This window comes from Nannospalax galili, unplaced genomic scaffold (assembly GCF_000622305.1).
Source record: "Nannospalax galili isolate Female #2095 unplaced genomic scaffold, S.galili_v1.0 scaffold3, whole genome shotgun sequence".
Lineage (NCBI taxonomy): Eukaryota > Metazoa > Chordata > Mammalia > Rodentia > Spalacidae > Nannospalax > Nannospalax galili.
This window is the reverse complement of record NW_008351466.1, coordinates 7778965-7798242: the sequence shown is the minus strand read 5'-3', so window position 1 is coordinate 7798242 and position 19278 is coordinate 7778965. Positions and strand designations below refer to the sequence as shown.

Genomic DNA, 19278 nt, shown 5'->3' with positions numbered 1-19278 from the left:
AGGCTATGATGATCATATTTATCACGTGCTAGAGTCAAAAGTTCATTTACCATTTGTAAACACTTCATTTCAATTAATATTTGTTTAGAGTTATAGGATTAAAGATGACAAAACAACTGGATATGAGGGTGTACAATTGTGATCCCTGAAGTTAGGAGGTAGCTGCAGGAAGATCCAGGAGCTCAACATCATATTTAACTACAAAGTGAATTCAAATGCAGTATATGCTGCATGACACTGCTTGACACATTAAAAAAAACCCAAAGCATAAAGAAAAATATAAAAAATTAAAACTAAGCATCCATAATAAAAAAACATATAATTCTTTATGTTAAGTTAGGTGTTCATAGATAATGTCAACATTTCCAAGAAATCATTTCATATTTTACATGAACTGACCAATATTTAGCTACTATTTCTAAAAAGATTTATTTTGTACTATTGTCTATTTTGTAATTATTCAAAGGTTATTTAATTTTTAATTCTCTCTTATGGTATTTACATTTTGAGGCCTAGTATGTTTTGTAACTGTCATTTTATTTCATTTTTAAGAGGTCTACGAAACTATAAGTTACACGCTGTACATAATACACACACATACATACACACACACACACACACACACATACTTTCACACATAATTCCACATATAAGTCAATGATTCTATTATATTTAACCTTATGCATTAACCACAGAATGCAAGTTTTAAATTTACATTTGCCGTGCTTACACTTGACTGTGTGTATTTCGACAGAATAAATTCTCAAAATTGGAAGTTCTGGGTCATTGTGCTTTCAAAATTCTATTTATATACATATACATGAAAAATTGCATGTATATGTATGGCTTAATTTAGTGGGAATAGTTTTAATAAATGTTATTCCTTTTTAAAATTAATAAAAATTTTCCATCTACTGGGAAAAGCTACCTAGTTGATGTCAGCCTTTAATTTTGGCCTACTTTCTCCCCTTATTTTCATTGTCTTTCTTTGTGACTGCCCATATTTTCCTGCCTCTAAACTCTTAATATTCACCTTACCCTTTCATTTCCAAAGCAACCTTTTTACCTCTATGACTATATATGAACGTATTATATTACAGCTTGTGCTTACACTTTTATTGTCTATCAACATCCTATTGTAAATTAATAAAAATGCTGCAGTCATCATTTTATCTACAAATACTAGTATAGTGCTTGACAACAAGGATTGTCAGAGATTTTGGTCATGCTCAGAAAGAACTGACATTTTCACCTTTCCATGTCCAATTATATATCACCATTGTGAGTCGTAGATCAAACCTAAGTTTTTGTAGATACTGTTTGTTCTCCCTTATGCTTGTCACATATTGGTCAAATACTTGAATACGCTAAAATTTGTGGAATTTTTACCTTTTCACTAAGATCAGGCTCTGGCAAATCTAAGTAAAACTAAATTAGCTGACATATTATGAAAAGCATCGACACAGAAATGGCACAGATTATTCAGATATTAAATTGTCAAAAAAAATAAAGCCCTGATTAACCAGAGATTGTAAAATACTAATCTAAAAAGACTATATAGTTGATTTTAGACCAAATAATATATGTTGGTGAAGTAATATTAATATTGGATGAAGGAAAAAAATAATGATTATTATATCTACATACATGAAAGTACTAGGAACTGTATTGTTCAGAACTCTCAATGGCATGAACTATGACTTTCCAAGATTGCTTACTCAGTATAACTTAGCATAGATAGTACTTCTAGCAGGAACTAAGTAGTTGCCAAAGGAAATAGTGAAGTGCTTAAAGTTAGTTTATAGCCAGCTATTGATGTACCATATTATATTTCTCAAAAAATGATAGTGTTAATATTCATATTTCCATTTTTATCTGGAATATATCTTTTTCTGTTTGTAATTCTTATTTGATCTCTGATTTTCTCCTCTTCTAGAAGTCCTCTTGTCTTTGTATCCAGACTAAGAGTTTCAGGGACTCAGCATTAACCTTACAATGTCCGTGTCAATCAAACTACTCTCAATACTACCGCAGTTGTTCAATTCATATTAATCATACTTTTTCCTAAATCCTTTCTCCATGTCTTGTGTATTTCACAAAAACCTCTGCAATTCTCTGACTCTACAACTGTTTTTGGTGATGAGCCTTGACAGTATGCATGGGTTGGAATTGGATGAAGAAGAAAAACAGAATGAAAGGATTGTATATTTTGATTTTTAAGCATGCACTTTCTCATAAAATCGGGAATTATAACATAATCACCAGTGGAAATTATTGGTCATCACTCTTTTTCCTGGAGAAGTTATGTGAAAATTGTTTATAAGAGAAAAATGACACAACAAACACAGGCTCTGCATTTTATTTCTTAGAGTGAATGTAAACTGCCTATAAATACTTAAATATTCATGTTTATTTAACTTAGAAAAACAAGAAGGTAAAAGGCATATGGATAAAGTAATCAAATATACTTTGGAAATCTTCAAGAAATAGTTTATTCACAGATTAATCTGAAGGGCATAAATTGATTTGACATTTCTTTCATCAACATATGTTGACATAAATAATGACTAAACCATACATTTCAGGATTAATATGACAAGTATGGTTCACTTTATGACTTCTTGTATAAGATACTATAAATACAATTCAGATTCCATTAACTCAAGAAAAATTTGCCCATAGTCTCTTGCTCAAATAAATGCTATATAGGAAAAAAATATGATGGACGGAAGAGATTTCTTTTCCTTCTGCTAAAAACATAATCTCTAAATTAATTAACAATAATCAAAGTAGACAGCGATCTTTATGAAACTGAATTCAACTTAACATGTATAAGTAGGTCTAACCTGCTCAAAATCTAAACATGAAACCCTTACTTTCAAGAGCTTATTTTTTCATCTGTTCATCCATAGATAACTAATGACTTTAACATGACACTGACTAATTAGGAGGAGAAAGAAAATTAGAATCACAGTGGATCACATACTGTTGCTCTAAAGGTTTTCATGCTATACACAATTGGTTGGGGAATGGATTCCTCCTTTTTATGCGATAGGTCTTACCCAACGTAGCAACCAGGTTGCTTCCAAAATATACCATAATAATGCTGAAGAGTACTGTATGGCAGAGGCCATAGAGAAAGAATTCCCTTTACTATGTACAGTATATGTTTTGGTACAATATAAAGGGGGAGAAGGTATATTCCTCACTATTTTGTGGGGATATGGGAGATCTTAAAGTAGTCTAAGATCATGATAACTATATCATCTATTTTGAGTGAGAGATAGTATGTTCAAATATTTGTACATGTCTTTTCAAGGAGTCTTGATATTCAAAATTTTATATTTTCTTTCTATATAGCTCTACAGTCAGACACTTTTAGCTTCTTTAGAGATGGCAAAGAAGTGAACTTGAATGACTCCCATTTAAGCAAATATATGGCAGCCAAAATAAGTTCTTAAAAACTTTTGATGTTAATTTTTATTCTATGTTCAATGTACTACATTCAGCTATTTGGATATGCTCAAAGTTAGCAGAGAAGAGTATTTCCTAAATGATAATTTTTTCCAAACTATCTTCTAGCACTCTGAACTTAATTTAAGTAATCGGCATTGGTAGTTTCTGTGGAAAATGAGGAGGAAAAAGAGTAAGGGAAATCTCATTTTATCAAACAACCAAGTAGACCAAGTATGTCAAACACATGCATTTTCATTTCACTAAAGAGAACAGGTTCAGCAGAGCATTAAAGAACATATTACCACAGAGACAGCTCTATGCCAGCATATCAAATCAGGATACATCCAGGTTACTTTTCTGATTTATGGATCCCATAACATCCTTCTGCCAAGGTTGAGTCCCATGGTAAGAGAGGCAGATTAATTTTAAAGGCATATTTCGTCCTTCATCTTATTCCCCATTCTCCCACAATTAAGAATGAGATGCCAATGACTAATGGATGAGCAAATTTAGAACTACGTTTCAGACACAATCTAGTTTACAGTAAAACAAACCCTAATCAAGTACCCTATGTTGCCTAAAATACAGAAAGCAAAATAGCCTTCAATTACTGCAGGACTTGGTTCCCCTATCTCCAACAGCAGGAAATTCTGATTTTCTATCCCTAGCTTTGTATTTTCTTTCCTTTGATTTACAACGTCTTTTTTTATAGACACAGCACATTATAAACTGCCTTTGTTAACTGTCAGAGCATCTAACATTCATACATTCATTCACTAATTTCTCAGAAAGGAAAGCTCCCAGGCTTTCAATCAAATCTCCAATGCATGTATTTTGTATAAATGTGGAGTGAGGAAGAAATACTAATCAAAATTATTATTATCCTGATTATTGTACTGCTTCATAAGGAAAGTTAACATTATGAATCTAGTAATATTTCAAAACCTAAAATATATTACAGTTGTGAGGTACAATTGCCACAGAAAACTAAAACTAAATAGAACAGATTTTATTTTTTAGACATTACAGTGGGAATGAGTTATTTCAAAACGTTTTAAAAAGCTAAAGATCATGTGGGTGGAGGGGGGAGAAAACCTCAGTAACCATAGAGGAGACAAAATTAATTTAAAAATATTCATTCTTACTGCTTCAAAAAAATAATAATGTGCTGTCTTTCATATGCGAAGATGACATTATTGACCCAAGATCAGTAGGTTAAATGCTTTGAATTATGTATCCAGAGGAAGGATGAATTTTTTCCCTGATTCATTGACATGCTCCAACCTAGTAGACTCTTGTGACCAAGAACACTAATTTGCAAGGCCTAGGACTAGGGTAAAGGCTACATCCTGTAGGCATGCATTTGAATAAAACTACACAGCCCTCAAAGAGGTCATGAGTATGACATCTCTCCTACCCTATAGGCAAATAAGTATAGATAAATAACCAGTCACCAGGATGCTTCATTTTAGTTTAGGAACATTCAGAGGGTATAATTCTCCAAAGAAACTCATTCTAGCAAAGGATGAAGCTGAAGGGAACTCTGGCTATTCTGTGGTTACCTATGAAGATTTAGAAATGAAGAGAAATAAGGAAATTTAAAACTTTCAGTCTATTTTCTAGGTTTACATGAAGTGAGGAATGATAAGTCGGGTCTCCGAAATTGGAGCAAATCAGCATTCAGAAAGAAATTCAGGAATGAGTCATTCTCTCAGAGATAAGTTAGACCAAGATTTTTTTAAATATAACAATTTTAATAGTTCTGTGCATGAAACAAAGTTTCATGATGTGGAATTTTATGCCTGGGGCATTGGCCTAATTAAGTTTCAGACTTTGTAGCATTTCTGACTGTGGATTTTTTTTTATTAAAATTTTTTAAATTATTTTTTAAAATTATTTAATAACCATATAACCAGAAGAGGCATTTCATTACAACATCATTGTCATATTCAATAACAATCTCCAGAGCTAAGATGCGTCGCTTTCAAAATTGGCTGTAAATTTTTAGGTTTATAGTTGAATTAATACAGTTACACAGTATTGCACTCTGTATAAACCCTATAAGACATAAAATAAAATGAGGTTTCAAACCCTCAAAAGATCTCCATTTCATTATTAAAATACACAGTTTCATACAAAAAAATTCATTTTTAATACAGTTGACACTAAGATGCACACGTGTTTCTAATCCCTATATATCTGATTATTACTAGTCACAGTTGGTTACTTTCTGAGCTCCTTGGCATCTGAGCATGGATATAAAGTCATTAGGTAGATTTCAGTGGTAATGTTTTTCACATCTACCAATTATTAAGGAGCAAATTTTTATGCTCTGAGGAATTATTAAATTATTATTATTATTATTATTATTATTTTATTTATACACCACTTCCCAGGTAGCACCCCCCACAGCCTCCCTCCCCAAACTAGAGCCCCTATACTCTGTTATCCCTGCTACTGTCTGTGCATTGTCAGCACCCCCAGTCATTCCCCCCGACTTGCCCTTCTGGTGAATCTAGTCAGCCTATCTAGAGGTTCCTGTTTTAGGAGGGTCAACTGTTCCTTATCCAGTGGTAATCAGTTGTCAATATTCCTTTGGATAAGATTGGGGTCTGCTGTTCAATTTCCCAGTTCTATGCTGGTTACTATGTGGGAATCCCTTTGGCCACTCTGGCCAACAACTCAAAAGAAGGTATTGCCTGCCTGGCATTGTTGCTCGTTATGTAGCCTTTAGCTATACACATGGACCCTTATGAAATTATATTTGCCACTTTAATCTTTGGTTATACTTTCCTTTTGGGTGTTTAAGGCCATACAGTTGGTCCAGATAAACCGATTTATTTTTACTCTTAAGGTCGTTTGAGGATCTGTTCCTCGGGGGTCACATATGGGCTTGGGAGGAGCCCCTGGCTCCTTTCTTTTACCAGTTCCACTTATATGAAGATAAGTCAAAGGTCCTGCTTGACCATGGTTGCGTTATCTTGGAAGCATGGAGGACATGATTCCTCTGTGCTGCCCCTCCTCCCTACAGACAGGACACTGGTTCAAGTCCATCTGATGGGGTCTCTTCGGCCTCCTTGATCAAGAGGACAGGTGACCCACCACCATCACAGGACATTTTGAGAGATGACCACAGTCCCCTGGAACTAGTCAACCAAGGAGGGTTAGGAGCGAAAAGTGTCCTTTATGTCCCTCTGGTTGAATTATTATAGACTTCAAAGTATGTTTGTTAAACAAACAAGAAGGTTAGTTCCACCAGTCTGGTATTTTTTATTACTGTGTGACATATAGACAAATCCTGGGCAAAGACCAGTTGTTTTCGACAAACCTTACCTAGACATACATTTCTTGATCTGCTATGTACGATTTGTCAGTAGGTTGAAGGAGTAATATGGTTCTCTCTGGTTTTCAAAACTAGCTAGGAATTGTTTATCTCTCACATTGTCTCACCCCTCCATCATGGTTTTCCCACTTCAGGTGCCCCCATTTCCCCCCTTTCTCCCTTACTAATGCCCTTTTCCTATGGTCCTAGGTTCCTTGTATACCCTTCCCTCCCCCTCCCTTAAACCAACCCATTTTTTATCCATATCTCCCTTATTAAGGCTTGTTTCCTACTGTTCTTCTCTTTCAGGTTCTTTCTTTTCCTTTACCTCCCTGCTTCCTTTTCATTACCCTGGTTCCTGTAGTTATATCTGGTGCATACTTATTTATCAGGGTCTGGTTCTTGGATACACATATGAGGGAGAACATATGTTGATATTTTTTTCTGAGTCTGTGTTACTTCACTTAGTGTAACAGTTTCTAGTTCCATCCATTTGCCTGCAGATTTAATGATTTCATCTTTCTTTACCGCTGAGTATAACTCCATTATATAAAGGAACCACATTTTCATTGTCCACTCATCAATTGAGGGACACTTAGGTTGCTTGCATCTCTCAGCTCTTGTGAAAAGAGCAGCAACAAACATGGATGTACAAGTGTTTCTGTAATAGCATGAGTTCTTTGGGTATATGCCAAGGAGTGATATAACTGGGTCAAATGGTAGGTTCATTTGTAGTTTTTTAAGAGTTCTCCACATTGCTTTCCAAAGGGGTTGAAACAGTTTGCAACCCAACCAGCAGTGGATGAGTGTTCCCCTTTCCCCACATCCTCTCCAACATTTCGTATCATTTGTTTTCTTGGTCTTAGCCAGTCTGACTGGGGTAAGGTGAAATCTTAAAGTGGTTTTAATTTGCATTTCCCTAATTATTAGTGATGTTGAACATCTTTTAAGATGTTTCATAGCCATCTTTATTTCTTCTTTTGAGAATTCTCTGTTCAGCTCCTTATCCCATCTTTTAATTGGGTTGCTTCTTGTCTTCGTTCTCTGTTTTTTGAGTTCATTATAAATCCTGGTTATTAAACCTCTCTCAGATGTGTCACTTGTGAAGATTTTCTCCCATTCTGTGTGTTTTCTGTTTACTTCCTTGGTTGTCTCCTTTGATGTACAGAAGCTTTTTAGTTTAATGAGGTCCCATTTCTTAATTCTTGCTTTTGTTTCCTGAGCAGTTGATGTCCAGTTTAGAAAATCCTTTCCTATGCCTATATCTTATAGGATTTTCCCAATGTTTTCTTCTAACAGTTTCAGAGTTTCAGGCTTTACATTGATGTCTTTGAGCCATTTGGAATTGACTTTTGTGCAGGGTGAAAGATAGGGGTTTAGCTTCATTCTTCTACAAGTGATGATCCAGTTTTGCCATCACCATTTGATGAACATGCTGCCTTTCCTCCAGTTAATGTTCTCGGCCCTTTGTCAAATATCAAGTGGCTGAAATTGTATTTACTCATATTTGGGTCTTCAATTTTCTTCCATTCGTCTATGGGTCTATTTTTGTACCAGTACCATGTTGTTTTTATGACTATAGCTCTGTAATACAGCTTGAAATCTGGTATAGTAATCCCCCCCCAGGCATTGCTCTCAGTGCTAAGGGTTGTTTTGGCTATCTGAGGTCTTTTGTGCTTTCATATAACTCTTAGGATAGTTTTTTCCAATTCTGTGAAAAATGTCATGGGGATTTTGATTGTCATTGCATTGAATCTATGTATGACTTTTGGTAGGATGGTCATTTTCACAATATTCTTCCAATCCATGATCATGGGAGGTTCTTCCATCTTCTGATGTCTTCCTCAATTTATTTCTTTAAAGATATAAAATTTTCATTGTAGAGTTCTTTAATATCTTTGGTCAGGTTTATTCCAAGATATTTTATTTTTTTATTGCAGCTCTTGTGAACGGAAGTGTTTCCCTGTGCTCTTTCTCTGCTTGTTATTGGTATATAGAAAGTCTATAGACTTTTGTAGGTTAATTTTGTAACCTGCCACTTACTGAACATATTAATAATTTCTAGGAATTTTCAGGTGGAATTTTTGGCATCCTTTAGCTATAGTATCATCTCGTCTACAAAAAGGGATAATTTGATCTCTTCCAATTATTACTCCTTCAATTTCCTTCTCTTGTCTTATTGCTCTTGCAAAAGTTTCAAATACTATGTTAAAGAGAAGTGGGGATAGTGGACAGCCTTGTCTGGTTCCTGATTTCAGTGGGAATGCTTCCAGTTTTTCTCCATTTAGAATGATGTTGGCTGTGGGCTTGCTATATATGGCTTTCATTAAGTTGAGGTATGTTCCCTCCTGTCCAGTTCCCTCTAGGACTTTGAACATAAATGCATGTTGAATTTTGTCAAAGGCCTTCTCTGCATCTATTGAGATGACCATATGTTTCTTGTCTTTGAGTCCATTTATATGATTTATGATGCTTATTGACTTATGTATATTGATCCATCCCAGCATCTCTGGGATAAAGGCAACTTGACCATGGTGTATGATCTTTTTGATGTGTGTCTGTATGCGGTTTGCAAGTATCTTGTTGAGAATTTTTGCATCTGTGTTCATTAAGGATATGGGCATTCCAAGATTTTTTAATGATGTGGCCCTCAGAAATCCACTGTCAATTTCAACAAGCATTTAGAGAGTTACTTTCAAAAAACAGGTCAAGTACTATATATTTCATGCCAAGTATGGAGATATTGAATTATGTATGATCTATTCCTAACCTATAGAAGCTCACTGACAAGTGGGGAAAGATAGACACATGAATAAGCAAATTGATAAAGATATATAGAAAACATATCACAGGTTTACTAGAAAACACTATTAGAGAATACTATAAAAATTAGGCAAATGAAATTGAAATGGAGTTTTGACAAGGAGAAAACAAAAAGCCAGGACAATTGAGGAAAATGTTTAGAGCAAGCAAAGCTATAAGAATGCGAACAAGAATCTAAAATTTGGAGGAGAGATGGTAATGGATAAAAATATGAACTTGAGATTTTTGCTAATGATTTAAGTTCCACCTTTGTGAAATGGTTCATTTTCTTCATGGTTCACTTTTATTGACCATATTATTATTTATTTTCACAAAATGTACTTTCATTATCATGTTCTTTAAATCAAAGAGATGATTATTCACACAGAGAGCTAAACACCCAACTTTCATTTAACTTCAAAAATAACTATAGATATCGGGTAGCTCAGAAATCTACCCTAGATGTATGTTAAGAAAAATAATTGTTAATTACAAAAGTCTCTTCTTACTAGGAATTTTGTCTCTGAAAGCTCAGGGTGTTCTAGAGCTGATTTATCATATGGCTGTCTGGAGTTTATTTTACTTTTCTAATAAGTGATGGGAAATGATATGACTAAGTCTCCAGTGCCACTTCATAACACGTGGACCAGTCATTATAACACGGATTCTGATTCTAGCAGGGTAATAATATTGGAAAAATGAAATAATATTTTATTTTCATTAGTCACTTTTTGAATGTGACAAAATAATGTTCTTTTTTAAAAAAATTGACCCCAAGCTTTTCATCAGCATATTTTTTGGGCCAATTTTTAAAATATCTCTTCAGTTTCAACATTTTTCAGGTCTACATACCTGAAGTTGCTAAAGGAACCACCTATAATCGCCCATTTCAGAGAATCCAGTAGTTGTCAACTATAAATATCAAGCCCTGAAAGTGTTTTTGAAATGGCGATTCCTTTCTGGTCTCTAAATATTTCTCAGCACTTAATCTCTCATTTTGAAGAGAGAAATAACTGGGCATTATATTTGAGAGTAAAATTGCTGTGTTAAAAATTAAGCAATTGCAAAAACTCCTGAGTGTTACTACTATATTCAAGTGTTGTGGACAGTTATGGAAAAATTTAAAAATCCTTTCCTCCAAGGGACACAAATTATTTCATTATACTTGATAAGTAGTGACAAGGACAGAAATAGACAAAAAATAAGCATTAACAATTTTAGCTTTGGCCTTCAGATACAAGAGAATTTACCCTAATATTAAATATCTTCTCAGTAAAACAAAGAACTGTGATAATCTGTACTCAGTGACCATACAAAAAAGAAGAAATAAAAATGATTGAGCAAAAAAAATCTTTGAATTATTATTATGATATAGCTATTAAATAATGTTAAAAATCCAAAGCTGGCAAATGACACTTTAGTGATATGTTAAGCAAAATAGAGCATTTTCTGCATATCAGTATAATGCATGAAGGAATGAAAAACTAATATGGCCCATAACATTGGCACATCTTGAAAACAGCAAGTATTAGAGGTTAAATGAAAGCTCTCATATTATAAGACTGGGAGGGAGGGGAGAAATGAGGAGTTAGTGCTTAATGAGATAGAATTTTTGCAGGTGTTGCACATTTTTTCATAAATTGGACTGCTGTAATGATTTAACAGTTCTGTTAATTTACTTAAAACGTTAAAAGGGTGAATTATATATCATATAAATTATTCTCCATGAAACTTTATTTTTAAATGTTTTGAATCCCTCTAGCATAACATACAAACCAATAGGCATTTTCCTTTTCCAGTAGAAGTTTCAGTTCTACCTCTTTCCCATTTTTGTACTCAAATAGTTAAAGGTTAATATGAAAGTCACCTAAAAGATACAGTGAACTCATAACATGACTGCTTCCACACACAAGGCAAATTAACAGAAGGCTTTAACTAACGTTCAGTGACACAATCTGAAGAGACAGCTACAAGAACAAATGTTGCTTCCTTTCACGGCAAGCTTTCCCTTTTATTGGTCCTTATGAGTAAAACACTGGAGCCTGCAAGCAACCCTACATTTGAAAGGAAAATAGAAATACCTTTGTTGTAAAAAATGGGCACTGTCCCTGGTGCCCATTCTAGAATTCGAAGCACTCACTATGTGTATGCTAGAGGCCATAATTGTTTCTGTTTCGTCACTAGTTTGAGACAGTTCTCAAGCCCCTACTCTGCCATTTGTACCTCAACTGTTACACTTCACCAATGGTCAAGTCACCTTCAGTCTTTCTACAATGAGTACTATCAACTTTGCTGTGAGAAAATACAATAAAAGAAAAACAATTCATGAAGGGATCAGAATTAAGGCCACCAAGAGCCAGCAGGATGCCTTCAAAATGTTCATTGGAGGGCTTTCCCTATAACTAAGGAAGTGTTTTTAGAATTGTCTCAATTTAGGGAGATAATAGATTTTACCATAAACACGGACCCAAACACTGGTCTGTCCAGGGGAATTTGATTCCTGCTTTTCAAAGATAGTTCCACTGTTGACAAAGTGCTGCTAATAAAAAAATCACCAACTAAATGGCAAGCAAATGAAGTATAGAAGGGCTAAAGCCTTTGAATCTCAGTTCCCCATCAGAAAGGGTTTTTTGGGAATTCTGAAGCCTCAGATGTCTGAAGAAAAAATCAGAGCATACTTTAGCACATTTGAACAAATAGAGGCTATTGAGCTTCCAGTGTATTCAGAGACACAGGAAAGATCTTTTTGCTTCATCACATACATGAATCAAAACTCCATCAGAAAGCTGTTCGAAAATAGGTACCATTTCATTGGCTCCAGCCACTGTGAAGTTAAAACTGCCCTCCCTAAAGAGTACGTCGAAGACAACAGAGTAAAATTAAGGCTAAGGTAAGAAAAAATTTTCCAGTTGCTGGATTAGAAAATGACTGGGGAGGAGTAGGGAAACAAGGCTTCCCCATTCACTCTAACTCACATGCTCAAAAAGTCAACCAAGAGGCTGAAAGAGATGACTCAAAGCCTTCTAGAGCAAACTCAAATGCTTCAATGGCAAATACCAGTGGTTTCAGGACAACCCCCAGTGATATCCAGACAAACCCAAATGCTTTGGTTGCAAACTCAAATGTTTCCGGTGCAAGTCCCGATGATTCAGGGGCAAGCCCAAATGCTTTTTGAGCAAGACAGCATCCCTCTGGGGCAAACTCAAATGTGTTCAGTGCAAGCCAGTATGATCTGGGGACAAGCCCAAATGCTTTGGGGAAAAGACAATGTGCTTTGGGGGCAAACTCAAATGCCTTTAGGGCAAGCCGGTAGGTATGCTCTGTCAGTAAGTCCAAAGAAATTCTGGCCAAGCCAGTATTTTTTGGTGGCAAACCCAAATGTTCTCACACTTCCTTTGAGGTCAAACTTAAATGTCTTTGGGGCAGGTCATTATGCTTTGGGAGTAACCGAAAATGCTGTTGGAACAAATGAAAATATTTTCAGAGCACACATGTTTGTGGGGCAGCTGGCCATGACAAGAGTGTGCTTGTTCCTTCTCAGTCAGCACGGAAGAACATACGTTCTCTCAAGGACATGGCAATTTTCCAAATGGCTACAATAATCTGCCTCTTCTACATGCCTCTCACAGAGATAAATTCTTCCAATATAGCTATGGGACTTCTGAGTGGGGCCTGCACTTATTTAAATGTGCATGTAAACTAGGTCACTCTCCTTTGCAGTGGTTTCTAAGAAATTTATTCAGGACTTTGAAGTTTAAGGATGAAGGCTTTGTCTGTGAACCACTCTGTCCAACTATGCAAAATTCAGTAACTCAAGTGAAATGATTGAGTGACTATTAGACATTGCCACCATTTATATTCAATTATTTGCAACATATTTTAAGTGCAAATTCATTTTGCATCATCTTTCCATATTGCAACTACAAGTGTACAAGGGCTTGAGACTGTTATATGGAAGATTTTGCTAGAAAATAAACATATGCAACCTTAATTTTCTTTGTGCTTTGCTTCGGTGAAGAGAGGGAAGGAAGTTTTGTCTCAAAATACCTTTTATTCCTTTTGGTTTGTTTGGGTTAGAGTTACTGGGACACAGGAAGGGAATCTTACTGTTTCCCTTTTATGCTCCTTCTTTTGCTCCTTTTTCAGTTTAAAAGATTGAAACCAGGGCCTTGCCCATGCTAGTCAAGCATACAATCATTGGTCTTTATCCTATCCTGCTTTTTATTTATTTACTTGTTTTATTTTGAGACAGAGTCTCACTAAGGTGCCCAAGTGATCCTTGTACTCACTCTAACATGAGGTGGTCTTAAATTTGTAATCCTCCTGCCTCAGCCTCATGGGGTTTGATTTCCGTGTATTAAACAATCTCCTTGTTTTCATCCAGGATTTACAAAGATCTGTTCTTAATCAGAAATTGCATTCAATAAAGGAGGTTAAGAGGAAAACAAGAAGTATACTAAGATATACTGCTAAGTATTAAGTTTTACAAAGAATCATGTGAAATGCCAAACATGGGCATTTAAAACAGGTCTTGGGGGAAGGTTGCTGGAGGAGGAACAAAGTGGGCAGATCATTGCCAACAGGCTCTGTTGAAAGGAGACAGCATTCCAAGCAGATATGTAAAGGTGTTGAAAAAGGAATAGCACCCCTTTAAGAACACAGTAGTTTTCTTTTTCTTTTTTTATTGAATTTTTCAATTTTCATACATCTTAATCATATTTAGACCCCACATCTTTTATCTGCACCTCTCCATAGCCCCCACCCTACCAGTTTTCATGCATTTTGACATGCATGTTAAGGGTAATCAACCAAAGTTTGTGTCCCCAAATTTCCCTCAGTATGAGTTAATCCAGTCACTCCAAAGGAAGGTTTTTTTCTTTTTTCTTTTTTTTTTAATAGCAACAGAGTGAATGGGGATAATAATAATAAGAAAAACAGAAGTATACATGAGTTGAGCATTCCTCTCAAGAGAAATATAATGACTCATAAATATGAGTTACAGCTGTCATGTTAAAATTTCTAATAACCACACATGTTTTAAAAAAGCAAAAATTCAGCCGGGAGTGGAGGCACAGGCCTTTAATCCTAGCACTCAGGAGGCAGAGGCAGGCAGATCTCTGTGAGTTTGAGGCCAGCCTGGTCTCCATAATGAATCCAGGACTGCTGGAGCCACAGGGAGACCCTGTCTCAAAAAGACCAAAAAAAAAAAAGCAAAAATTCATTTTAATGCTAGACTGTATTTAATTTAATATCACAAATTTCATTTCAACATGCAATCAAGACACAAATCGGAGACCTGTCATATTACTGTTTTCTTACCAAAAAGTCACTGAAATCTAGAGTGGATTTTACTGTTATTGTCTTCTCAGTTCTCATGACTTTTATTTCAAAAACTCAATGCAAGTGGCTAGTGGCAATGTAGAAAAGTACAGATTGAAAGTAGTTCAAAATTACTTGCTGAGTGTATTTCTTCTGTTTTTAAGGCATTAAGAAGAACCTAAAAGGTTTTTAAATGGAATGATACAACACACCAAAGACGTAGTATGCACCTAAAGCTGAGGACTCAAACCTCCTTGTTAAGTTGTGGAAATCAATTTCTACTTTAAGATAAGTTTCAGTCAAAAACAAAAGACAATTAAAATCTCAAAAGTTGAATAAGAACTGCAAAAACATAAAAGTGAAAATGGAAGCACAAGTGGAAGGCCAACATTCTGGTAATATTATTCTATGGGAATAACTTTGAATTTTTAAGACACATGGAAATTTACTTAGTACCATATCTAGTTATTAGACTGCAAATATCCTGAAGGCAAAAAGTATTTCACTATATTTTTTGGTTTTCCTCAGTATCTAGCAAGGATTCTTGCATATATTAGGAACTTATAATATTGATTGATGACACAAGGCAAAACTGAAAATGATGGATTATGGGCAAAAAGAGAAAAGACATGAATTCAATGTAAGGAAACTATAATTATTTATATTCATATTTACCAGAAATGCTTATGTGAATATTTGCATATACTTCAAGGCTTCAATGGGAGAATTTAACTTATATTACATGTAAGTATGCTTTGTTAAAACATGAAATCTAAATGAAGTACCAAATACGATAGTATTTGTAAAAGTTAAAATGACTAAATAAAACTAAATATATATTACATAGATTAGGCATATGACTATTTTAATGCTCATTGCTCTTTGAAACTAAAGTACGTTATACTGAATCTCAGCTTGAAAGCAATAGGTGACTCAGCTCCTGAGTTAATTTAAATATTACTCTAATATTTTCTAATTAGCAATCTATAAAATCATCATACTGTGTTGGCACAAAGCAAAGGAGAAATGCCAAGGTTAACTAACAGTAGAAATTATGAAATTAAAAGCCATTCTGCAACAGTGAATGAAGTGATAAACATGAAAATGTCTATATGTATGTATTTGGAACAAAAGACAAATTAGAGACTTATCCTTCAGAAAGTATTCAAGAGGAATTTGCTTTAATTCACCGAAGTTTACTAGTGGAAAGCAGGAGATTTGTTGTTAAGAACATCTGTTTCTGCATACCCCCAAATAAACTTGTCTACTGTGACAAAATATAGCAGTATCTTTGCTGATTGTTTGAAGGAAGTAAGGAATGAAAGCAAATAAAGTTTCACTAAGGTCAGAGTCACTGTAGCAGATGTTATTTCAGTTTTAGAAACTAATTTTTTATTTTTTCCAGTACCAGCTGGTTTATTAGATGATTTAGATTCTCTTTTAAGGAAAAAAAATAAGTAGACAAAAATAGGGCTAGGTTAGATATCTGTATATTGTACACATTCAGAAAAATTTGTTTAAATTCATTATTTCTGTTTTAGGGGACTTGATAAATCAAGATTCTTCTCACAACTACAACTTTTGTTAGAAATTAGGTTGTGCAATATTCTCAAAACTATGCCAAATCAAATATTTATCATTACAATCTAATAAATACTCATTGACTTAGGTGTATGTTTGTATACGTACATATAATTAGATATCTAAGAAATCATCAAAAATCCTATTTAAAAAGGTTTATCATTTTCTTTAAGAAAATAAAGGCTAGATAATAATCTCACTCCATTCTCCTAAGATCTGAGTTGACAGTAGGAATGCCTATATAGTGAATGTACTCTAATGGCCCACAAATAATGAGTGGATTTTGATTTTCTGACACAGGAAATTATGCAGAAGACTATTAGTCAATCCTATATAGCTGAGAATTTGTCTGCTATTAACATCTATACCTTCATATTTGGATAAAGAAGACTCTTGAGAAGAAGAAATGCAATCATTTAGTTATCAGAAGAGTTGAATTATGAGCAAAGATTAAGGAAGCTGGATTATTAGAGGGAATATTGAGAGATTCTTTTTTCTACCCCAGTGTGGTAATTTGCAGCTTTCTTGCTAGTTAATAATTTATACTATCTAAGGCACAGACAGTTTTAAAAACTGGATCTTGAAAGGCAGTTGAATTTAGAAAATAAAATACTACTAGTTTATGAACAATTTCATTGTGTCTGAATTGGCTCTCCGTAACTTTAATTCACTAGATTTTTTACTTTATGATTCCATAATATATATTCTTACAAATAACATGGCAAATCTTCTCAATTCTCTGCTAGGAAAACCAGCTCTGAAATATAGATAAGATTCTATAATTTATGTTATGTTGACAGATATTACTTACAATTTTGTTTTACTGATAGATTTCAAATATCCTTTCTCCAGTGAAGAATGTTAAGTACAAATCATGAATTAATGCTTGCTACATGTGCTGGATACCTTTAGTTGTCAATTTAACACACCTGGGTACAGGGAGACTCAACTGGGGAATTGTCTCCATTTGTCTGGTCCGTGGTCATGCCTATGGAGTTTATTCTTGATTTTTGAGTGATGTAGGAGGGTTCAGCCCACAGTGGACAGTGCCACTCCTGGGCAGGTTGTTCTGTGTTGAATAAGAAAGCAGGCTGAGCTCTCCTTTCCTGGGCCTGCATGAACCGCCAGCCTCTTTCCAGGGTAAGTTGATCGAGCCCCCTGTGCCTTGATTCCCCCAGCCGCATTCACCCTCTGATCTCCCCGGCCCATCTCTCCTCATAGACTGGGTCCTGTCCCACTCCTTGTCTTGGTGACCCAGAAACTGGGGGAACCACCATTGTTTCCTGTTCCTTTGCATCCAGACAAACCCAGTTCCTTCTCAAAGTCCCCAGGAGCTCTCTGGGCCCAGTCCTGCCCTCGCCTCCCTCTGCTTCCCTGGGTTGCACAACCCGCAGGTGTCATGGCCACCAGCTGCCAGAGACCAGCACCTTTCCTTGGCCCTGCTCCCAGGCCATTCAAACCCCCAAATTCCTGAGATCAAAATCTTTCCTGGAGAGATCCAGAACTTAGGAGAAAGCCTGAGAGCATCTGATCGATCCGCATCTGACTTGGGCCTCTGTAGGAACTCCTGAAGACAAAAGCAATCTGACCACTTCAATATAAAATCAAAAGAGAGAACGGGAAGCTTAGATAAACCAGCTTTTCATGCCCAAAAAGTAAACCACAAGGCACATAAAGTGTACAAGAAGAAGCAGACCTAAACTTGCAGACTTGAGTCTCACACAAGAATCAGAAACTAGGAAAGAAATTCACATGTTAAAATCACAGAGAAAAAAATAAAAATGAAAAACCAAAATAACTTATCCCCACCAAATACCAGTAGTCCTCTAGAGGAGTAAAATGAGAACCCCCTAGAGATAATGCAGGACATGGAATGCAAAAGAACAATTATAAACATGATAAAAGAATTCAGTGAATTTAAAAAACACACAAAGAAATCAAAGAACTGAAGGAAGATAGGGATTAAACTTCTGAATGGATTCAGAAAAGAGCTAGAAATACTGAAGACTACTCAGGCTGAAATGAAGAAGGAAGTGAAATACTCAGTAAGCCAATTAGAAACGACAGGAGAAAGCCTCACCAATTGGATGAATGAAATGGAAAACAGAGTATCAAGACTGGAAAATGAAGTGGACGAACTAGACCACTCAAGCAAAGATTGTGAAAAATTTAAGAAAGCACAAGAATAGAATATGCACGAATTGTGTGACACCATAAAAAAACAAACTTATGAATCATAGGCATACAGAAAGAAGAATCCGAAGATAATGGCATGGACAATATCTTCAACAGAATCGAGGAAGAAAATTTCCCAAAATTAAAGAAAGACATGCCCATACAAATACAAGAAGCATATAGAACACCAAACAGACAGGATCAGAAAAGAAAGTCTCCATGTGAATTGTGTGACACCATAAAAAAACAAACTTATGAATCATAGGCATACAGAAAGAAGAATCCGAAGATAATGGCATGGACAATATCTTCAACAGAATCGAGGAAGAAAATTTCCCAAAATTAAAGAAAGACATGCCCATACAAATACAAGAAGCATATAGAACACCAAACAGACAGGATCAGAAAAGAAAGTCTCCATGTCACATCATAGTAAAAACACTAAGCATACAGAACAAAGATAGAATACTGAAAGCAGCAAAAGAAAAACAAGTCACATACAAAGAAATCTCATCAGCATTACAGCTGACTTATAAATGCAAACTATGAAAGCAAGAAGAGCCTAGACCAAGGAATTTCCAGTTCTACATGACAATAGATGCCAGCCCAGAATACTTTACCCA

At 35.2% G+C, this 19278-nt stretch overlaps 1 pseudogene; it reads left to right on the top strand.

The window, feature by feature from the left end:
- Nucleotides 1-11853: 11853 nt before the first annotated feature.
- On the top strand, nt 11854-13182 carry LOC103746239 (annotated as a pseudogene).
- Nucleotides 13183-19278: the final 6096 nt, after the last annotated feature.